General features: G+C 39.9%; 1 long non-coding RNA gene across 1 annotated transcript in view; it reads left to right on the top strand.

Annotated features, from left to right (window-relative positions):
• The window catches only part of LOC136389100 (uncharacterized), a 345,590-nt gene that overhangs the window by 203,556 nt on the left and 117,156 nt on the right, over positions 1 to 24,878 (top strand). Inside the window, exon 3 of the long non-coding RNA XR_010748264.1 lies at positions 9,151 to 9,221. This is a non-coding gene — a long non-coding RNA (uncharacterized lncRNA). The remainder of the gene's footprint in view (positions 1 to 9,150; positions 9,222 to 24,878) is intronic.

Raw genomic sequence — 24,878 nt, 5'->3', positions numbered from 1 at the left:
ATTCACTAAACCATGACCCCTCATTTATATGTCGAAATTCTACCCCACCCCCAAGAGGTCTTAGAATGATGTAATTCTGTTTGGAGATAGGACCTGTAAGGAGATGATTAGGTTAAAATGCAGTCTTGAGGATGGGCCCCACCCCAAATGATGGATGTCCTCATAGGAGGAAATTTGATCACAGATCGTTGAAGTCACAGGAAGAAGATGACTCCCTATAAGCCAAGGAGAGAGGCCTCAGAAGAAACTGACCTTGACAACTGTTCTTGGACTTCTAGGTTCCAGGACTGTGAAACAATACATTTCTGTTGCTTAAGCTACTCAGGCTTTGGTTTTCTGTTGCAAACGAATGTAGTACACAACTCATTGATGGTCAAGACTGGATGGGACTCTAGCCAGTCTTACTCAAATACCTGTGCTTTATTTTACCTGAAGCCTTCTCTACCACCTGCCCCAAGAGGAGAGTGACTATTTTCTGAATCATCCCATCCCCACTGTCCAATTGAGATGTGTGTGATGCCAAGACATTTTCCTCTGCTACATGAGCTGCTTCTCTGGTTGATTATGATCTCTGGGTTTATTAGGACAGTGATCAGAGCCGAGAGAAAAGTTTAAAATTGTGATACTATATTAGGGGAAGAAAGATGGAATTTCATGACGTGCTAAAGCTTTTGAACTTTGGCTTCCATAGATGACTGAAGACTTACTCAAAGACTAAGAATGGTATTCTTGGTTTGTCCAACTGATAAGAGAGAGCGAGAGAGGGGAGAGAGAGAGAGAGAGAGAACACTGTTTGCCACAGACAAAGCTTTGCAATGAACTAAAAGGAGAAAGGAACTAGATAAGTTAGATATTAACTTAAACCACATCAATTTGGCTCAGCCTGAGGTTCTTTCAACAGAGTGAATGTCATATCTCTGATAGAGACTCAGGGTTTTTGCATGCTTTCATAATGATATGATAGCTTTGCCTAATGATGGCAGTTGCTAATTCAACACCCATGATAATAACATCACAAATCAGTTTAGTCTCTCTGTTCAGAGCTTCCAAGTCTTTCCTTTGTAATACGTGAACTTCTATAACCTAGAATTTGTGAAATGGAACTATACGTAACCCCCCCACCCTTTCCCCATTTTCAGAACCCTGCCTTACCAAACTAACCTTTTTTTTAGAGCTGGTTAAAGATTAACTGGTAAATCATGTTACATGGATGTTTATAAAATATTTTTTGACTTGGTCTGGGTGAACATCTCTTTCCTCACTAATGAAAGAATGCAGAGTATCCAGGAAAATGATAATTTTATCAACTCTCATCAATTTCTTAATATATTTGACCTCTGACAGTGTTCCTGCCCTGTGAAAAATTCACATACTTTATCTATCATAATTTCCACAATAATAAGTTAACATTTTAGTTCTCTTTTTTGAAAAAGAGAAGAGTTGAGGTCTTCAATACAATTCTTTCTTTTTCTTTCCTTTTTCCCTGCCTGGTCCAAGCTATTCTTACCCATCCCTGGATTATTACAACAGTTCCTCTAGCTGTCCCCCTGCCTTTGGTTGCTTTTCTACCTCTAATCTATCTTTCACAGTGCTACCAGATTAATAACCCTAAGGCAGATCTCTGTTGTGTTGACTCCCTTGCACAGAAAGCATTGATGGTTTCCCATTACCTAGCTACAGGATAAAGTCCAAATTCCTGGGTTATTCATATTCGGGCCCCACTTAATTTTTCAAACTTTCTAGCCTTATCTTCTAACACTCCCTAATTGTGAGCTAGCCAAACTAGTTTCCTGAACTCCTACAGAACTGACTGTCTATACTGTTTCTCCTCCTCATCAATCAAACACAGTTTTCAGGAACTAGTTGTCATAGCTAGATGCCCAAGCACCTTCTTTTTTATTTTTCCTTAAGTGAGAAGCAGGGAGGCAGAGAGATAGACTCCTGCATGCTCCCCACTGGGATCCATCTGGCAAGCCCCCTATGGGGCACTGCTCTACCCATCTAAGGCTGTTGCTGCATTGCTTGGCAACCAAGCTATTTTAGTGCCTGAAGTAAGGCCATGGAGTCATCCTCAGTGCCTGGGGCCAACTTGCTCCAACTGAGACATGGCTGCAGGAGGAGAAGACAGAAATAAAGAGAAGGGAGAGGGAGGAGGGGTGGAGAAGCAAATGTGACACTTCTCCTGTGTGCACTGACTAGGAATCAATCCTGGGACATCCACAAGCCGGGCCGACACTCTACTGCTGAGCCAACTAGCTGGGACTACCCAAGCACCTTCAAATAGTCTTCCTCAAATGTTGTTATGAAGAAAATAATCCATGTCAATGTTGTTTGCTTCTTTGTATCCTTCACAAAGGGGAATGGAAATGATTATTTCTGGTTTATTAAAATGGTTCATTAAAAAGATGACAGGAAGCAAACACTTAGAAGAACTTTTTCAGTCATGGAGTTTCTTAGCTATCCCTGCTTATAAGAATACAAAGTGTAGGTCTGACCTGTGGTGGCGCAGTGGATGGAGCGTTGACCTGGAAGGCTGATGTCGCTGGTTCAGAGCCCTGGGCTTGCCTGGTCAAGGCACATATGGGAGTTGATGCTTCCTGCTCCTCCCCCCTATGTCTCCCTTCTCTCTCTCTCTCTCTCTCTCTCTCTCTCTCTCTCCCTCTCTCTCTCTCTCTCTCTCTCTCCTCTCTCAAATGAATAAATAAAATTTTTTTTTTTAAAAAGAATACAAAGTGTAGAGAGGAAAGCCACACTCACTGAGAGTCTACTATGAGCTAAACCACTTCATTACATCATCTCATTTGGTCCCCAAACAACCCTAGGAGGGCCACAAGCTTAAGGGAGCCATGTTGCGTGATGGTAGTAGACATGCTGGTGAAGCTTACATGGGAAGGAATAATATTAAATGCCGTTCTGGGAATGCTGTGATCACTCAATCCACTGTCTTGTGCTCAAGTGCAGCTGAAGCTTCAAGTTCAAGATTGTCTTGCAGAAAAAACCACCAGCCAGCATGTAAATCCAGTACCATAATCCAATTATAACTCATACCTGCTTGACTTTGTATGTGCTAGGCCAAGTACTAGGCATTCTGCATCCTGGGCCTTAATAATCTTCTCCGCTTCCCCCTGGGGGTGTTAGTACACCCATTTCGAGGAAACTGTAACTTAGAGCCCTTCAGTAACTTTGTCAAGGACACACTTGAACAAGTGGTTGAGTCAGGCCTGAAAAACACCAAAGCACCAGAACCTGGGCTTCTACACCCACTGCTATCATAGGACATCTGCCACTCTTGGGTCACACTCCTATTCTCCAACAACCTCCCAAATCGTTATCTAAAGATAACCATCTTCCTCATTCCAAGAGCATATATATGTCCATTCTGATGGCTCTGCTGATGTACTTCTCCACCCAAGGGAGAGAAGCTGAGGGGCCCTGACAGCTGAGAAGAACAGTCTTGGAGCATTGGTTGCATTCTCCTATTGGATTTAGGTTTGTTTGGTTGGTTGATTGGTTGTTTTTCTTTTTGTTTTTGTGGCCTTTGCTTATAAGTTCATGCCTCAGAGACGAAGACTTAAAAAGTGTTCTGAAGATAAAAAGAGTGTACTTAGTGTGTGTTATTCCATGATTGGCCTTCCTCTGACTGACATGCATCACCAGAAGGAGGGCGTTAGAAATCCCACAGCATCCCTGGCTGGGTAGCTCGGTTGGTTAGAGCATCATCCCAGAGAGCAGAGGTTGCTAGTTCGATTCCCAGTCAGGGAACACACAGGAACAACTTGATGTTCCTGCTTTCCCCTATTCCTTTCCCACTGAAATCAATCAATAAAAATAAAAACTTAGGAAGCCCACAGGAAAAGTGGTTCTCAAGAGCATAGCTTTCACGTCAAAAGTGAATGTATAATATTTATCTATTTGTGCTGCCGATGCTCTGCCTTGGTAGTCACCTAAGGACTAAAATTCCCCATGAGAACAAAAATAATTTTGAGAGTCAGGAACGAATTAGAACCGACACTGATCTCAATCACAGACTCTGGCAGGGGGTGAAATTATTTTTCAAACACTTTCTGCTCCTCCTGGTAAAGTAGTTAGTGTTGTATTTTCATGCTAGAGGGAAAAAGTGATGAAAAGTTTTTTAAATGCGAAGCAACAAAACCCTTGATTCGTGTCCAAAACTCCTGCAAGAACCAGATCCCTCTGTATGGCCAGTGCCAGTCTTAGTAGAGCTGAAAACCAATGGGAGGGTGCTCCTTTCAGATTTGGCTTTTGTGTTCTGCTTCATTTCCATGGAGATTTTGCTGCTCAGTATGTGTATCAGCCTGGCTCCCGGAGGTTAGTGAAGGGGAGAAGTCCATTTCATAACTTTTTTAAGGATCTGTGGTTCCAGACTCGCAAATGGCCCGCCCGGCTATCCCTGCATTCTGCATGTAGGGGTGTGTGTACCAGCAATGAGAAGTGGTGGTGGTGGGAAGGAGCAGGGGAGAGGGGAGACGGGTCCAGGCACACCCACGGTCAGTACCATGTAAGCCCAACACAGCCCAGCACCTCACTGAATGCTAAACAGCTTCCCAGTGCTCTACAGAGAAAATAGGAGACTGTTACCTGCTTCCTGCTGCTCAGGCCTTAAGGGGGATTGCTTCCACTGCCAAGCTTAGCCACAATCTGTCTTAAAGGGGAGGATTCCAGAGGATCAAGGAAGAATTTTCTGAGCAAGTTTGTTGTTGATGCCCCCCTCCATCCCAAGTTCAAAGAGAAAACTGTCTCATTAAAATGTCTTTTGGCTTCCCCTGGGCTGGGGTTGGGGCGGGCCCTGGGGAGGGTTTCAGGCTTCAACAGTTAACTTTTCTGGAGTTAGAACTTACATGCATTTCTCTCTTTATTGGGGAGACATTATGACTGGTTTTACAAGCAAAATAAACAGCTTAGGAACAAATGAAAGCCTTTTTTTAAAAAATTTCCCTTTTAACTGTAAATTCAAGAATTTGAAATGAATTTGGCAAATAACTTGTATTGCTGAGGAGTGCGCTATGGCTGAGAGGCAAGGTTTCCAAAAATTCTTGAAAATCCAAGTAATACCGGGAATAAATCCCAAATTCAACTTGTTGAGCCTTGTGTCTTTCTCAGAACACTTTTTTTTTTTTTTTTACTCCTTCCTTTAAAAAAAAAAAAAGGAGAAATCAATCACAGATCTCCTGTTCTTCTATCCGGTTATCTCTTTGCCACAACAGTGCTGGGCTGTGCTCAGACCTTGAGCCACCTGTTTTTACCCAGCCAAGGGAGCTGGGTGAACTTGTGGCTCCCAGTGTGGAGGAAAAGCTCCCCCAGGACTGAGCTAAGGCCTTGTAAGGTGCACTGCAGCGTCACAGGTATCTAAACGGACTCTTGACACATTTCTTATTGATTTCTTCTTCCTCTCATCTTTAAACTCAACCTTGAAGTTTTGATCCAAGCTTTTCACATTTGGATGGACGGACTTTTGATCTTGTACATTGGTCTTGATTTATGTCAACTCAATCTCTGAAAGGAACAAATAAGGAACACATTCGTGGGAACCAGGCAGATGGTCTGCACCAGGGTCTTCCCCTAAAGGTCCAATTCAGAATCCTCTCCTTTGCATCAAAATCCTCCCTTAATCTGTTTCCATAAAAATTATATGCTGCATCTTTTAGATCATAATTACATTCATTGAATGATGCTATGTGTCAGGCATGGCAAAAGTGCCTACTGCTTAGATACTTTTCTTTTAATTCTCCAAAGGTAAGGTCCATGCTACCTTAAGTTAAAAGCAACTAGACTTGGAGGCTTGTCACTTTCTTCATGGGTTAATCCTGCAGCAGATTTCTGAATTCAGACTTATTCATTTCTAGAATCTTTACTTTTTCCACCAAGGTCACTTCTGTGGCTATATACTAATTTCTCTATACAGTATTTCCCACTCATTACTCAGCTCCAGAATAACACACAGGTTTTATTATTCTCTGTGAAGCATTTGGCAATGCCTAGCACCCAATAGATATTATATAAATTTATTGAAATATTTTCCCTGGCAGGTTGGCTCAGTGGTAGAGCGTCGGCCTGGTGTGCAGAAGTCCTGGGTTCTATTCCCAGCCAGGGCACACAGGAGAGGTGCCCATCTGCTTCTCCACCCCTCCCCCTCTTCTTCCTCTCTGTCTCTCTCTTCCCCTCCCACAGCCAAGGCTCCATTGGAACAGAGTTTGCCCGGGCACTGAGGATGGCTCTGTGGCCTCTGCCTCAGGCACTAGAATGGCTCTGGTTGCAACAGAGCGACACCCCAGATGGGCAGAGCATTGCCCCCTGGTGGGCATGCCAGGTGGGTCCCAGTTGGGCGCATGCGGGAGTCTGTCTGACTGCCTCCCGGTTTCCAACTTCAGAAAAAAAAATACAAAAAAAAATTTATTGAAATAAGTTTATGACCTTGGTGTTACAAACTTGTTGAATAATGCTGCTTTAGCTACACATGGATGTGATAGAATTAACTTCCCATAGAGGCCACATGATTTGACAGCTGGTTTATCAGACTCCTTAGATTAATCAGCAGCTCTTTAGTGGGAATCACCACTATCACTTTAATTAAATGGTGGTTAGGAATCTTTTTCACTGAGCCTTTTATATTCATGTACACAAATTAGCTCAGAATACTGATGAGGATTACAGGAAATTGTAAATCCCCATGTTATTGCTGAGGATAACAAGGCCCAGAGATATCAAAGGACTCACCTAAAATCACACAGCCTAAAAGACCCTGGCCATGCTGTCTTACCATGTCCATTAAAGGATGCAAATAAATAAAAATATTTTAGTGATCTCCATTAAACTATCCTGCCAGCATGACTGGGAGGCAGGGAAGATGGGCCTTCTGCAATGGACACTCAGTAAACACTTAGTAAATGAGGGAGTGCAAGGTGGAGTTTCTTCACCATTGCAGGAGCTGAGTGATGTTTCCTCTGGACTCCGCATGTTGCACACTGACTCTCCTACATCCCCCTAAAAGCCCAGGGAATCTGTGCGGGGAGCACACCAGACTTTTGTTTTTAGCACCATAAGCATACTCTTCAAAATAGACCCTTTGAGGCAAAACAATATCAATATTATTTCTTGAAAAAAAATATACATGGTCAATCAGAGAGCTTTAATGATTTTCTCTCCCAAGGCAGTGCCTTTTTCTATTTTTGGTGGCCACATAGTCATATTATCAAATATTTGATGAGCAAAACAAAAGACAATGCAATATCATTTACTATAAAGACATACAATCTAGTATAGTAAGTGTTTCTGATACCTCAACTAGTGATAGACTGTTGGGACTAAGGGAATGTTATCAGGATACTGGGTAATATCTTTGCTGTGTATATATCATTTTTCCCCAGTCTGTTACTGTTTCATGTCATAAAGCCACAGCCGCAGAATGCAAAGGACACGAACCAGCTGAGTATAGCACACGTGAAGGATTAGAGCATGATCCCCAAGACCCTTCAGATGTTCCTCCCTGGCCGGTGTGGCAGGTTCTCTCTAAGAAGTGCTTACTGGGTGGTTCTTCATGCTTTCTATGCATTGTTTTACCCTTTTCTCTATAACTAAGCACCCTTCTTCCCTAATCTGTTAGTATTCCCTCTATTAAGCTTCCTTTGACCTTCTTTCAAAAGTTCAGTATTTCTTACAGTATTTGTTGAATATAAATTTGAGATATTTATTTTTTCCTTTTTATTGAATTTGTTGGGGTGATACTGGTTAATAAAATTATAGAGGTTTCAGATGCCAAATTCTACAACACATCTCTGTACACTGTATTGTGTATTCACCCCCCAAGTCAAGTCTCTGTCCATCACTATTTATCCACCCCAACTCTCCTCTACCTCCCTTCCCCCCTCCCTGAGCAACCACCACACTGTTGTAAATTTGAGCTACTTGAAAACATTTTTATTAGTGTTGTTATTGTTTTTGTTATCTTTACAAAGGTGCACAGGTTTTGACTGCCCACCCCTATTGCCTCAAAAAGGGGTCAATTTTGTAAAACTAGAGGTTGTTCTTTAGATCTATCTACTACATTATGGGGAGAGAGAATTTGCACGTCCAACAATGTCAACAATCTGGATCATAGAAGAAGCATGAAGAATACAAAATAAAGGTCTCAGGCAAATTAGTGGTTCTCATGAACTAGACGCAGAGGGGAAGTGCATATGCATTTGCTTTGGACTCCATTCTAACTGGATCATAAATGTGAGCATGCGCAGATGACTTAGTGTCTGTTTGCTCATCTGAATATCAGTGCTAATAGCTACTACTTCACAGATGGGTTATTAGGACAATATGGAATAACATGTTATCCATCTAGCCTAGTACGTAGCACAGCAGAAGTGCTTATTAAGGACTAATTCTTTTCTTTCCTAATGATCTGGTGATACACAGAGAGGTGTGATAGGTAATAGGGCATTTTGGAAGTGGGATTCACACTATTCATTTCTGTATATTTCTAATGCCATCACAGCCTCAGAAATAGTCCAACTTATGATGACAGCATGCTGTTATCATGTAATATTACAATGGCCCTGACTCAAAAGTGTCTAATCATGTTTAACATATTTTTTTCCAAAATGTGGGAAATATGTTATCCACCTAAAAAAAGTTGTCAACAAAATAGTTACTATTTTTAGCTTTTGATGTGTGAAATAGATGGCTAATCAGCTGAAACACTTAATTCTCCAGTTATCTTTTGAAGAGCTATACAACTCAGTATCTCATGATCTTCTTTTTTTTCCCCAAAGGTGATGCTGTAACTCAGAATTTTACAACCAATATTAAAGAATGACTCCAGAGTTAAAATTGAAGCCCTGTGGAATAGACAATAGCTAGCAATTATTACTGGTTTTCTTTTCTAAAAATGAAGGGCAGAGGAAATTGATTTATATGGTAGCAAGAGTGTTTGATTATATATATATAAATAGATAACTCTTGGATTATAAATTTCTTAGAACAAGGTATGAAGATTGCTGTGTTGTCTCTTTTCCTAGGGAAATAATTAAGAGTAGAAAATTACTATATTATTAGACCATTCATTTGAATATTTCTCAGTTTCTTACTATACTAGTTTCTACCGTTGGTAACTCACTTAACAATTTTCCATTTTTATTTTAGATTGAAAATTAATCAAGACTACCGCATGTGTCAACACTGGATTATACACCCACTTCCCCATTGGCAGCAAGGTAATACATAGTAGTGATTAAGGGTTTGGGTGCACATAAGCCTTAACAAACATATTCTTGTCCAAGTTTGCTGCTTTGAACTTCAGATAACTTAAAATTTCTCTGGCTCATTTTCTTTTCTCTTTAGTAAAATAGGATTAATGTTGCCTATCTCCTGGTGCTGTTTTAGGCTTACATTGAGTGTATACTTATATGAAGTTGTCAAAGTGCTTGGCACAAAGTTGTAATGAGTTGTTACAAGGGACTAACAAAGAATGAATCTGACATTTCTTCTGTTTTGTTTTTTTGTGTGTGTTACATAATCACATAAATCTCTAAGGGAAAATGAACACAGCGAGAATTAAATATCCCAGAGTAGAGTATAACTTGCATATTAACACTAACAGTGATGGTATACATAACTATATTTTTAAATGTGTAATTACATATCATGAAAAACTCCTTTTGAGACTCGTATCATCATCTTGTGCTGGACATAAATTTAATATCAAACCTTATACAAGATTGTGAATGAGAACACTTTAAAAGTTATATTTATAAAGCTATATTCTACTTAATATCTCTAATTTTCTGTGATATTTTCATTATCATTGTATTTGGATATATACTATACGTTTTATAATAGGAATTTTGCTTTATGCCATATGCCTGAGACTTTGTTTAGTGTGTTTTGATCCATTTTTGACATTTCAACTAGCCTATCCATTGTAAATGTCTAGAAAATGAAACAAATACTCAACTTCCTCTTTGGTGTCTTTTGTATTTGATACAGGTTGCACCTAGAACACTGTTTTATCATGCCTTTGAACTCTAACTATGGCATTTAACTTAATTTTCAAGTGTAACTTGGTCTTCATTTTTGATATCTCACAAAGCATAGTACCTGTTTAATGGTTAACATCATATTTACAAATGGAGAAAATGTGCAGCTGGCTCTTTAACGTGTCTAGTACCCTCAGTAAAAGAAGCTTACCACTAAACTCTTGCCATCTCTTGAAGCATAGTTTTAAAGATTGCCTGAATAAGAAATGTAGGGGATATTATCTGGAATTACAATTACATAATTTCCACTGCCATCACCACAATGGAATACCTTCTGTAATTAAAAGGCATGCGGTCATGCTTGGGCGAGATGGAATAAGAAATCAAATTGTCCCTTGGTGGGGTACAATAGAGCTTTCTTGGTTGCTCTGGAGAAGAGCACATGCTTTCATTGTATGCATGGGGAAAGAGGAAAGACTCAGTAAATAAGTTGTTTTTCATCACTTATCTGAATACCAGCTCTGAATCTCAAATAATAAGTCAATTGCAGTTACATGAAGGTACACCAAATGGCATTTTATCTTTTTTTAGATCTAGAGAGATGGGTTTAAGGGTGAGAAATGGCCGGCTTTAGCAAACAGATTAAAAATAGCACATTACCTAAACGCTGAGTGACTCAAATCTAATAAGCACCCAGGCCTTCACCTATAAAAACCAAAGCATCCCTGGCTATTGAGAAGAAAGGTTGTGACCTGGCTTCTAGCCTGTCTCCATTCTTGCCCTCCTCTCTCTTAGTTCAAAGAGAATAAATCCAGGGTCCTGGGCCAGCCTTGGACGAGAACACTGTGGACACTTTGGCTTTGAGGTCGATAAGGAAGAGATGGAGAAAGGGGACCATGAGCTCATAGGTCTTTTCCATCCCTGTCATCTGGGCTGCTGCCATTCCAGCCCACGCACCCTGAACTCCCACCACCCCAGTTCTCTTCTGTTCCCCGAGCTCACCAAACGTTTCTCTGAGTACATCTGTACATCCTGTTCCCTCCACCTCTAATGCCACCACCACTCCCATTTCTCTTTTTGCGAACTCCTACTCCTCTGTCAGGAAGTTTCACCCACTCTGTGAAACCTTCTCTGATTCATAAGCAAAGCTCATCAGTCTTTCCTATGGACTCTCATGCTTTTTCTTTTTTTAATTCCCACTCTTACTCCATTTAATGAAAATGTGTCTCTTTTAACATCTCTGCCTCTCACTTTCAGCCTTTCCCTAGGGAAAGGGGCTGAGCCCTACTCACCTCGGCCCTGTCCCATACGGAGAGCTATAATAAACCATGAAAACTTGGGCATCCATGTGGAGGTAGGCAGATAAGTGGCGCTGTAGATACCGACACAGACAGTGACAAAGAAAGAGATAGAGACAGAGATAGAGGTAGAGATAGGGATGGAACCCTAGAGGGGGTGCTTCAAGTTCCTGAGAGAAAAGGCTCCAAAACTGATGGCCCTGGACCATTTATTTCCTCTGAGATCTGAAATTGGGGGGCAGGGGGAGAGGAGTGATAGCTGTGTTTGTCGTCAGGCTGCATGGGCTCTGTGTACATTGGTCAGGGCTGGAGGGTGGGAAGCAGCCGCACTCCCAAAGACTTACGGTGAATTTGTTTGATGAAATGTGGCTGTCTTTACAACTGACTTATGAGTCCTGAGTAGGAAGGATAGAGTATGTTTGCATCAAGTATAAAGAAAGTGAACTGCCTTAAACAGAGGGAAAGCTATTAATATTTTCAAATGAAGTGGCAGAGGCCTTTCTTACGTTCACTTGGATCGAAATAGAACTTTCATTACAGTAACATCAAATAGACATTCCGGGAAGAGGATGGGCTTCAACAACAATTGAGAAATAAAGGAAAGTGAACTGAAACTCCTCTCCCTTTTGTGGAAAGGACCTACTATATGCATGATAAAGCGCACCAATAAATGCATAGCTGGAAATCTGAGAGTCCCTTCAAGTAGGAAGGTCAAACTCATGCCCTAAAAGAAGATCAAACTCATTGAATACCTGCCATGGTTGAGAATGAATAGAAGAATGAAAAATTAAGTTCTATTCAACACTCAACACCTAGGCACTAAAGAACAGAACCCAAATGAGCTAATCTACAAGACTGGACTGAAAATGAGCTAATGCTGTGAGAGGATTGTATGCAAACTATGGCAAGAGATCAATAACAATTGAAAGAAGGAGGAGGGAAAAAGTGCTCAGCTGCTAACAATAAAGAAGCAGCAAATTTGCAAAATGCATGAACTGTTTCAGTAAGTGGTAGGATAATGAAGGAATATTGGCCTGATTGATTGTAGGTACCGCTATGTTTATTGGGATATGTCTTTTTTCCTTTCTTCTTTTTGTATTCTTTCTTTGGGGGTTGTGGTAGGAACAGGAGGCATTGAGGATGGTGGACTGGCTTATCTTTTTCTCATCTCCACTGTCACTGACTTACTTACCAATGCTATCACCATCATGCTAAAGAGGCATGTGTAATGTTCTTCAGGCGGGCAGTGGAACTGACATCACGTTTTATGTATTACCCAAAACATGGAAGAAGAAAATTTGCAATAACTAATAGTCTTTTGTAAAAGCATGAAGTTGGCCTCATCATCTAAGAGATGGAATTTGCGAGCTGTTAAATGTTAGAGCTGACCCCTGGGCATTTTAGAAGTGGGATGATGTGGCAGAGGGCAGGCTTCAGGTCATGTTTTATACAAGAAGTGTAATTGTTCTGGCTAGGAAGTAGAAGTGACTCATTGAGTTGAAGTGGTCTCTATCTCCCAACACAGCTTTCACATGGGGGAGGAGAGCATAGCAATAATATCTTTAAAAGAATTGGACTCAGTCACTCTAGCCTTTTAACTACTTCCATCCACATTCATTTGTTTTGGACACACAAGTTGATCGTGGGCCAATGATAGCAAAAAACAGTGTCTTGGTCACCCCTTTGAACCCATGCAAACCTTTTCACTGTGTTTAAACCAGATTTTTTTTTTTTTTTTTTTTTTTTTTTTTTTTTGCCAAAGAAAATTGCATGCGATTCAGGCTTTCTGAGCTTTTAGAGAAGAACTTGAAATGGTTTTATAGCTATAAAGAATTGTTAAGTCATCATGACACTAGGTTCATGGTATAGGATTTCCCAGTAGTGTTTTGATTGTTCACAGAGACTTTTATCCTGCTCAAGTATGAGCATTTTGGAATTGACATCAAAAGCTCATTTGTGGTGATATTTTAGCCATAAAATTTAGATTCTTCATCTTCTGTCACCTTCAAGGGCTATGACCCACCAGGGATTTCTAATCACAACATTGGCTAGTCCTCTCCCGTTTTCTTTCACTGCTCCGCTTTGGCCACTGATATTGCTAACTCAGAAGCTTAAATTTAAGAGGTATCTCCTTATTGTTCTATAAAACTTGGTTCTCTGAAAAAAAAAAGTATTGTTAGAAGAATGTGGTCATGAGCTCACAGGAACTCTTGTCTCCTCCCTCCTCACTCCCCACAAGGTAGTATAGCATTGCAAAGCTAAACTAAAACAGGTGTTCTCAAGGGAGGGAAATAACCATCAAGAAGTGAGCCTGTATCAAAAAACTAAAACCCACAAGTGTAACTGACCTAGACAATTGAGGACCACTCCGAAGGAAAAACAGAGGTCACCTAGGGAAACAGGGAGTAAATTTGCACACAGAACAATGGAGACAGGGACGTACAATGGTGGGGGATAGCTTGTGGGTTAACTTAGAGATGTATCCTAAATATGAGATCAGAAAAGTGTAAAAAAACTTCAAATAATCAGGCTGAAAAGCTTGAATTTCATTCTACCCACAGTGGTAAAGTAATCAAAACATAGAAAATGTTTTTGAATAGTCTGAACCTAGGGCCCCCCCCAGGGAAGGGGGCATGTGATTGGAAGGCAGTAGAATGCTCGGGACGGCCATGCCTGATGCTTCTGTCAGCCCCCTTTTTTCTTGACTTTCCTGAGCAACCACATATGACATCGTGCCTTTTCTCTCCATTCAATACATGCCCTCGTCTCTAAAGTTAAGCTCTTCACTAGTATCTTGGCAATTACTCCACTTCTTGACTGTTGCAACATCTTTAGGGACTATTGTGGGGATAAGGATCCCAGACTGGCCGGGGAGCACCTCCCTTCTTGCACCCCACCTCCTGATCTGTCTAAGGCTTGGTGGGATACTCAACTCTGAAGGTCACTCTTAATCTCATCTAATTAGTGTTCTTCCTTCTGTGACCCAGACTTTGCCCATTGTGTCTTCTGTTCATTGTGGTGATGCTGCACAGAAAGGGTTCCAAGGAACAACTGCAAAAAGGTAGTCGGAGGTACAAGTTACGTTTCTTTGTTAATGGGTAGAGCTTCAGACTTTTCTGCTTCCTCCTTTCTCTTTTCTTTCATTCTGTGGACTGGGCCCTGACTCTGCACACACACACACATTCCTATCCTTGGGTCCCTCATCTGTGATCTGCAAGAACAACCCCAGGAGGAGAAAATAAAAATAACAGAAAGAGAGTAAGCTTCTGTAGGTACCCATTCTTCTCATTTGGCCACTGATATTGCTAAATCAGAAGCTTAAATTTAAGGTCTGGAAACAGGCCAGGGAGCTGGTTTCCCAGGTAACCTCCCTGGTCTTGGACCCATTCCTCCCAATGCAAGTACTTTGAAAATTAAAGTAAATCTGCCTTTATTCTTTGTGGACTAAAACACTCACCATAAAAGATTTCAGAAAGCGAAGGTCGAGAGGTAAGAGAAACAAAGGAAAAATCTCCCGACTAAATCACCTAGACACCTACCAATAAACAGCAAACCTTAAATACTGACTTCAAAAAACCTTGATAAAATGCTTGTCTGTGATTGGCAGTATTTGCCATGGAGTTGACCAAGATGAACGGACATAGAAGCTACTTTCATGGTACTCATGGTCTTCTGAAAGAGATGTGCCCATAAAAGGAAAACACAGTGAGTCATAGTGAGTACTGGAGCTTGAAGAATATGTGTGATCTGGTAGAAATTCAAAGAGCTGAAGCAAAAAGAAGTTCTTTGTCCAGCTGCCAGGGCTGTGCGTGCGTGCTTGTGTGTGTGTGTGTGTGTGTGTGTGTGTGTGTGTGTGTGTGTATTTTCTCAAGGAAAAGAGACCACAAAGTATGACAGAAAAACTTGGGGTTTTGGTTTGAATCTTAGCTCTGCCATAATCAGAGTAATTGTGGGAAAGTTATTTCAACTCTCTATGCTTCCATCTTCTCATATGTGAAATAAGGATAAATAATACCTCGTTTACATCTCGTACAGTTGTGATGAAAATTAAATTAGAAAATGTAAGCAAGTCATCTAAAACCACAGCTGAAATAAAGTTGGAGCTTCATAAATATGTGTTCCATTTAAAAATATATTATTTAAGTTAGTGCTCAAAGTGAATTGGTTCTGTTTTTTTGAGAAACCCTGACAAATACAGAGGGCTAGCTATACCTTAGTCATGGGTCAGAAGACTTCATATTGTTAAGATGACAGTTCTCCCCAAAATGGTCTGTAGATTCAATGAAATCCCAACCAAAATGCCAGTGGGAATATTTTTGGTAGAAATTAATTATCTTCTTATACAATTTATATAAAACTTAAGGGCCTAGATTAGCCAAAAGAGACACAAAAACCATAAAAGAAGACATAAACACAAACACACCCACAGTTTAGAAAAATTATAGAGTTACAAATTATTTTAAATTTTTTTGGTTACCTATGAAGGAATGTGACCTGGGAATAATTAATATTTCTCAACACATATATATGCTGGTGTAGTTATGAAATTTTAAGTGTAAACATAAAACCATGTGGGTAACAAGGTAGAGAAAACTGGATAGATAAGAGGTAGAAAAGAGTTTTCACCGAATGTTAAGAGACACTGAAACAATATTTGCAAATGCATAAAGGAAAGAAAACGTGACCCAGACTTTTATATCAAGTCAAATTGCCTTCAAAAGCCATAAATCCTCAGACATGCAGGAACTCAGTGAATGCTGAGCATGTCTTGATAAACATACTTGAAGGTAAATTCCTGCCTTTAAGATTATTTATGATAAAGAATTCAGGATTGGAGAAACCCTAACAAAAATATTGTTAGTAACCAAAGAATGAATGTGTTTTATATTCAACCTGAATGAATGTGGGAAATATAGTTTCAGAATTAGATGTCAATTTTATACATTTTGATTATGGAAAAATAATGATATAACTATACTGCTCGCAAAAATTGGGATATTTCAAAATAAATATGAAATAATAAAATATCTCCTAATTTTTGTGAGCAGTATAAATGAATACAGGAAGGGTATTGAAAGTCTAAGAACAAAGAACTTTCTTTTCAATAAGGGATTAATAAATGTAAGTGAAAATATGTAATTAAACATAATGGTCATAGCCATTTAATGTTTTCTTAAACTATTTAAAAGATCTGAGTAATCATTTAGAAATTCTTACACCCTGCTATGAAGAAACAGCATTGAAAAGTTTCAGTTTCTCTATTTTCATATTTCTTTTTTCATTAAGTTTGACTAATAATAAGTTCATCATTTTCAATAAAAATAACATGTAGTGCTATTTTTGTAGAATTACCTATCTACCTACCTACCTGTCTTTCTATTTGTATACATACATCTAGGATGCATTGTCAAATGTTGACACTGATTGTTTCTGCATGGAGAAATTTATGTAATTGTATTTCTCCTCTATCCATTGCATTTTTTGATGACGTATATTTGTATGATGAATATGAATCATTAAGGTTATTTGAAAGTATAATTAAATCAATCAATTAAAAAGATTAGATGTGTCGATCAGTAGAAGAATTAGTATTATAAGCTAAATTTTGTCCCCCAAAATTTATAAGTTGACGTCCTAACTCCCTATGTGACTGTCTTTAGCAATAGGGACCTTAAGGGAATAATTAATGTTAAATGAGGTCATAAGGATAGGGCCCTAATCCAACAAGACTAGTATCTTATAAGAAGGAGAAACACCAGAAATGTGAATTCACAGAGGAAAGGCCATGTGAGGACATGATAAAAAAAATTAAAAAAAAAAAAAACTTACCACAAACTAATTCTATCAACACCTTGATTTTGGACTTCAATCTGCCAGGACTGTGAGAAAAGTTATGTTGCTTAAGACACTTGGTTTGTGGTATTTTGTTATGGTACCCCCTAACAAACTAATACAATAATTAAATTCATATTTATGCTGCCATTAAAAAGAATAATTCAAATATATACATAAATACATAAACATCTATATATAAAAAAACATATAATATCTTTAATATATCAAGAAATGACAAAAGCAGATTTCAGGGTAAAACACACATAATATGATTCAGTTTCTGTTTCAAAGAAAAAGACAGGGAAACATAATAAAGTCTGTATGTATATGTTCTGATGTGTTTGTATAAAGGAAGATTTACCAGACTAGAGACATTGATTTCTTCAGAGAAAGGATTATTATGGGAAAGTAGCCACCAATTATTTCATTTGTACATTTTTGTGTTGCTTGAAATTTTACAATAGGCATGTCTACTTTTGTGATTAAGAAAAAAATAGAATTAATGAAAACTTGTATAATGAAAAATAACACAATTTGTTTAATTTGTGTTTGTGTGGTACATACACACTGAATTCCATCAATATTTCCTGTATCCACCAGCACTTGGTCAGGGGTCCTAAAACCTTTCTACCCGGCTATTCTTTGCTCAAATGCAAATAGCATAACAATGCCTCTTCTTGTATTCCCAGCAGTAATTCTCAAGGTACATAGTCGTGTCTTTGTTTTCAAACAGGAATTCATTTTCTATATTCATTCTCATAAGATTTGTGCATGCACACACACGTGTGTTTAAGTGGACAATTAGATGGCCTGCAAGATTTAATTCTTGTGGTATCTGAATTCAGAGTTGGCCATAAAACAAAAACAACAAAACTCAAAAGAATTCTTTTTTTAGAGATTCACCAGGACCTCTGCTATGTGTGATAGCCTGTGCTGTCGAATCGTGGGTAGCAATTAACATGAGACAGCGATAAAAATAATTTACACTGAGAAATCTAAGCAATAAGGAGAATTTTCCCAGCCCAAAACCTCCCAGTCTAGAAATCCAGTAACTTACCTACAACCATTTTGATGAAAGAAGCTAGGAAAAGCTAAGGGTTGAACTGTTGCCTGTGTAAGGTGAGATGGAATTTATCAAGTAAAACAGAAGCAGGGGTCACGAGGCCAAGAATGAAAAACAAATGCAAATCTAGGAGGCTGTTATTTTAAAACCAAAGAAAAGTAGGTTACACAAGCCACTTCCATTTTTAAATGCTACCCCTCGGGTGGTGTGGGGGAAACCTTTGCCCACTTGTCTTTTTTTTTTTTCCTTGCAAAGGATGCTGTTTTTCCACAGAGGCAAAGAGTAATATTTGAGGAAGAGGTTTTCCAGATGCAGTTACAGCAGGACACTAAAGCTCAGGTTTGCACGTGGGTAAACACGTGCCTTCTCACCCAAGGAAAAGTTTAGCTTGGCATGCCTTGCTACAAGCATGACTCTGGTCCTACAGAAAGCCAAAACTACAGAAACCCAAGATATCTCCAAAAATAACACCCAAAATAGGGCCTTGACACTCCTCATCTTGGCCAGGCTGCAAGTGATGATACCGCCCTAATGCTGTGGCCCCACAAAGCTCCGGAACCCTCCACCTTCTCCTTGCGCACGGGGACCTCATCCAGCGTCGCACCCTTTAGCAGAGGCTGTACTCCGGACTTAGGTTTGGGGGCTTAGTTGTTAAATCTAAATACTTCTGGGAGCTTCTAGGAAACACATAGCATCTTTGAAACCTACACTAGACAAAGATTTTTTTTTATAGGACAAATAATAAATTGCACTTTAACAAAATGTGTAAAATTTTCTGCTCATCAAAAAGAAATACCTTTAGGAAAAAAGAAATGCTGGTTCCACAATAAGAGAAAATATTTGTATTAGCTCTATCTGAATGACTTATATCCACGGAATGTAAAGAACTTCTGTGAGCTCAATTATGAAAAAGACTGACCTTTTTTTCTTTTTTTAAATTAAGGACTAGAGTGAGCAGAAGCTTTATACAGGATGTTATACAAATGCTCAGTAAGCAGGTGAAAATGCTATCATTTAACATCAGGGAAATGAATACTAAAACAACAGTGAGGTACCACTTTTCATCTACTATGATGGCAAATGGCCTGAAAACAGCAAATATTGCAAAGCACATGGTAAAGTGAAAACTCAAGGAATTGCTGGTAAAGATTGTAAAAACGGTGTGATCACTGTGAGAGACATTTTTTTTTTGACATTTTCTGATAAAGTTAAAAAATATACTTATTCTGTGACCCAGGAATTTCTCTCATGGGTAAATTTTAAAATACCGTATTTCCCCATGTATAAGACGCATTCATGTAGAAGATGCAGCTTAATTTTGGGGCCTGAAATTTGAAAAAGAAAAAGTATTACATAAAGTTATTGAACTCAAATTTTATTCATCATAAAAATCATACGACTCCTCATCACTGTCAAAACTCCCATCCATTAGCTTGTCCATATCTGTGTCTGATGACGAATCACTGTCTTCAACAATGAGCACAAAAACAAGTGCAAAAAAGTGGGAAATGCAAGTAAAAAAATGTGCAACCACTGTATAAGACGCACTCAGTTTTTAGACCCCAAATTTTTTGGGGAAAGTTGCATCTTATACATAGGGAAATACAGTATGTCCATATTAAGACTTGTGTAGTAAATATTCCTAACAGCTTTTCTTGTATTAGCAAACAATTGCAAACAACCCAAACATTCATCAACAGGAAAATAGATAAAGAAATCATGGTATCTTCGTACAATGGAATGCCCTTTAGCATGGAAAGGAAACACACCACTGTGCACAGGAATCAATCTCAAACATGTTATGCTGAGGAGTACGAGTATGATAGACACAAAAGAGAATCACTACATGGCTCAATTAATATGAAATTCAGGAGCAAGCAAAATTATGTATGATGATTGTGAGCAGACCAGTGGTAATGTGTAAGGAGATTAGAATTGGCTGGACTGAGGCATGAGGGAACCTTCTAAAATGATGAAAATGTCCTATGCCTTGACTTGGGTATTGATCATACAGATGTATGTATTTTTCATAATCATCAAACCTTGCGCTTACAACCTATGCACTTTTCCATATTTAAATTTTATCTTAATGTAAAAAAAAATTTTAAATGCATTGCTCTGTTATCCATTTAAACACTTAGAAAATCTCGGTATGCAATTGAGATTATGGGGATAGGAAAAATAAAAAGTATGATAAATATAATTATCCTTGCATACTATTATTGTGTTTTCTATGGAATTTGGGGTTTTTCTCTAATATTTTAAAGAAAAAGAAGCATGAGCATTATACCTCACTAAGATCAAGTTTTATTTTATTTCTCTCTTGATTTATATAAAAAACAAAACAAAACACAGGAACTTATGGGGCCCCAAGATAATTGTTTATTATTTCATCTAACAACAGAAGTCATTTGAAAGTAAAGGTTTTATATTAAGGGGCTGCTATGTCATCAGACTGCACAAGGCCCTGGGGATACAGGCAACACTCCTATTTAAGATTTCCTAGGACCTTGTTCTTCAGTGAGCACTAGTGTCAGATATGAGTAAATGTACTGGCTTCAGAGCCTTCAGGCAGCCAGCTAAGTCTAGCTGCTCAGGAGGACAGGAAGCTTATTCTGGGCTCTTGGTGAGCCAGCTTTGCTATTACTGCCCTTTTTTTTCTTAAATGAGAAGCAGGGAGGCAGAGCAACAGACTCCCGCATGCACCCCAACTGGATCCACCTGGCAAGCCCCCTACCCAATGATGCTCTGCCCATCTGGGGCTGTTGCTCCATTGCTCAGCAACTGAGCTACTTTAGCACCGAGGTGAGGCCATGGAGCCATCCTCAGCACCCAGGGCCAACTTGCTCCAATTGAGCCATGTCTGTGGGAGGGGAAGAGAAAAAGAGAGAGAGACAAGACAGAAGGGAGAGGAGGAGAGGTGGAGAAGCAAATGGTCACTTTTCCTGTGTGCCCTGACCTGGAATCGAACCCAGGACTTTCACACGGCAGACCGACACTCTACCCCTGATTCAACCGGCCAGGGGCCTGCTGTTACTGCCTTATGTTAACTTTTGTTCATGCTCTGGGATTGGTATGATAACGCCACCCTCAGCATGACTCACCTTCATTTCCCTTTATGCTCATTGTTGTAAGTTATGTGAACCACCAACCAAATGTTGATTTAATTTTGGCTGAGGTGACTTTTTTTTATACTGTTGAGTAACAGATGTGACCCTACAGGGGCCAGTTTCTTCCATCTGTGACTGAGAGCTGGGGCATTGCCTCAAACCCGGTGGAAGGGCAGGTGAATTGCTCTGACAAGCATGTGTTATGGCTGGTGCTCACTCAGACATGTAGTGGAGCTCGGGCCTGGGCTGGGGTCACTTTCCACCCAGAGTGACTGCTGTCCTCGACCTGACCCTGCTATTTTAACCTGGGCTCCATGCCCCACCCCATCCCCACCCTCAGCCTCCACCCGTCACGCTGTGGATTGCTGCAGATGAAATACTGCTCACTTAAAAAAGAAATTGCCTACTGGCCATTTGTGGACTCATGAGGGAAATGGTTCAACTCCCTCCTCAATTTACAGAAGCCTCTCGTCTTCCCTAAATAGAGTTACAGGCAGGCTTTGGGGAGCGAGGATTCAGATATGCAAACACATTTGTGTTGGAATAGAAAGCAGCATTGAGAATGATGTGGGCTGCGTGCGGCAGGCGGCCTGATGACACCACCCAGTTTTTGGCAGTTTGGGCAAGTGCTGTTGGGGAACCTTTAGCCCTGCGGCTAAGTCAGCTGGATGGGGCAGCTGGAGACAATGGATCAGCCCCATTAGAGGATGCTCCCAGTTCATGTCCTGTGATAGGGAAGGACTCTTTATTCTGGCCCAACAGAAAGTCTCCCTGCGAAACCAAACCTTGGAAAATCTGTGTCACATGCGAGTGCCCTTGTGCAATCTTTTCCACATGAGAACGGACCCACACAATATTATTTAGCATGAATGGTTCCATCTCCAGGGTAAAGTTATAGTTTTGAAATGTTGACAATACATTGAAGACTCTGTTTCTACCTTTGTGAATACCTCAGGGCCCTGGGACGTAAGGGTGAAAACCACAGGTTTAACCATGCACACACACACACACACACACACACACACACACACACACACACAAACACGTCAATATTGTGAGAGGAAGGAGAGGCGGCTCCCAGGCTCTTGTCTGGGGACAAGAGCCACTTTGCGGGTCTGAGGAGTCCCAGCAGCAAACCCAATTCCTGTTGCAGAGAGGTGCTTCATCTGCACGTATTGAACTTAGCTGAGTTGAGCCAGGGCTTGCGTTAAGGTCTTTTCACTAGAAAGCCTTCCCTATCTGCATTAGACCAATGGTAACAACATTGCACTACTCACCACGCGAGTGTGCTGTGAGTGTGTCATGGGACAGCCCTTTGTACGCTGCAGAAGACTGCTGTGTAACTGCCAAGGGCGATGATGATGACGAATGAGCTGATGACGAATGAGCTGATGACAGAGGTGACGACAGTGAGCATGGCACTGATGATACTGTTAGGACGATTTTCAGGGCTGACTGCAAGCCCCAGGTGTGTGAGCCTCCCAATTTGGTATGTGTGAAGTGAGAGGGTGTGCGTGTGCGAGTGTGGGTGCTGGGGGCACAGGTGGGGAATGAAGCTGAGAAAAGTAGAGTACAGCTAGACCTGTGCCAACGTTACCATTCTTTGCATGGTGGGGTCTTTGCCAAAAGGATCCCAATAAGGATGCTGTGGTGGGACACCAGCCTGATAGAACTCCATCAGAGGGGACCTGCCTGCTGGTGCTGGTCCTCCTTTTGGGAAGGAAGAGAAAAACCACAGTTTCTAGAACTGCCAATCCGTGGCATTTTAATCATCTTCCAATTTGTTTCTCCCCTTGTCATGTTAAACTTCTTCTATAGTAGCACATTTTCTTTGAAAGAGGCAGACACCACTTCTGGGGGAAAAAATCTACTGTTGGACAACTTGTTTTAATCCAGTGGGTGGCAGTGAGAAATCTCGGATGATCATGCTCATTCTTTTTGCACCAGTTTGAAAGGAATAGGGTTCTATGCTTAGCTCTGAGCTCTAGCAATTCTCTAAATTGAGGGACACTAAGGTTATTATTTTTCTTTTTATTTTATGCAAAAGTATCCATTTCCCATCTCACAGGAATTACATCAACAACTGGAAGGCACTGATCTCTTTATACATAATACAAAAGTTGAAAATAGAAAAACCAACTTTTCAGTAAAATAGAATCTCTAACATGAACACACGGTGAGCCTTTCAGATAGCCTCACAACAGCTCTGAGCTCAACAAGACTAGTGTATTACTTGAATTTTTCAGGGACAGAAATTGAGGTCTTTGTGTTAAAGAAGCAAGTGACCATCAAAACGGTGTGACTTGGGCAAACCAGACGAAAGCATCACAAACACCATCAGTTTTCTTCTCAACCACTTGGCTTCTCGCAAAAGAGAAATCAAAATTAGGTAAAATCTGGTAGGAAAAGCTACACTTACACACATCCCCAAATATTAGATTTTGATTGGCCAGACCTGAGTCCTATGCAACCTATAGCACACACTGCTGGTCACTTACACAATTCACATCTGTCCCCTTCCTCCTTGTTAAAGGAGCTCCAAGTTTGTGCAAATATTTATCCTCCCTGGGACAGTATCTCTGTATACACCAATCTTGGTCATCTCATTCCCCTTGCCTGGTATTGGTTAAAATATGAGCGTATAGTACAGGTTGGACCAGTAGCATATAATGTTAAATCTGCTGGAGGAATTCTGAAAAGCTTTCAGGGTAACATAGCTTCTCATCACTGCGTAGTCTCAGATTTGTTGAGTGCTATGAAAAGGACTAACTAGAAAAGGTGAACTGTACCTCAGGACAAATTTACTCCTTTCTTCTTGAGCTTTGTACATTGTTCTAGGCTTAGAGATGGAACGGTAAGTCACACGCTCTAAGATAAGAGACCTAATTTACAGAAAGTCAAAGTTGACCGGGAATATCGTAGCACATCAACCGAAAGATTTATTGGAATGTTTCAGATATTGTTTCAGTTTTTAAAAGTTTTACTTTAGTGTTGAGACTCAGATTTTATAGGAAAAACATTCTACAATCTACTTAAGATAGAAATGCAACATTCCAAGAAGATTATAAATGAGAAGTGAATTAAACATGTTAACTAAAATATTGCCAAATTATATTTTGAAAGCCGTGTAACTAATTAAGATTGCTGTAAATTTCTAGTCACATAGAAATAGTATTTCCTGTCTGGGATATTTGTGAAATATATGTGACAAAGACCCAGTGGTGGGGCTATCTCTGTGATACTTAAAAGGCAAGCAACAGGTCCTCAAAACCAAAACCAATCAGCATTATGTATAGAAACCTCAGCTCACCCTTCACAGGTCCTGTTGACAACAAAGGGATTACTCACTTGGCATGTGTGCAAAGGGAGGCAGCTTGCTAGAAATGACACAAGTCATAAGAAGCTAAGGTTTTAACATCACACACATGCACACACACAGTCAATATAAAGGACATTTTTTTTTAAGTCCTGCGCAAGAGTTAATTATTATTCATAGAACTATCTATAGCAGGTATAGAATTTCATCCTCTTACAAGTAAGGCATTTTTTGGTTGTTTTTATCCCTCGATTTTCAGACTTCAGTTTCAAA

The sequence above is a fragment of the Saccopteryx leptura genome, chromosome 1, assembly GCF_036850995.1.
Source record: "Saccopteryx leptura isolate mSacLep1 chromosome 1, mSacLep1_pri_phased_curated, whole genome shotgun sequence".
Lineage (NCBI taxonomy): Eukaryota > Metazoa > Chordata > Mammalia > Chiroptera > Emballonuridae > Saccopteryx > Saccopteryx leptura.
This window is presented reverse-complemented; position numbering and strand designations above follow the sequence as displayed.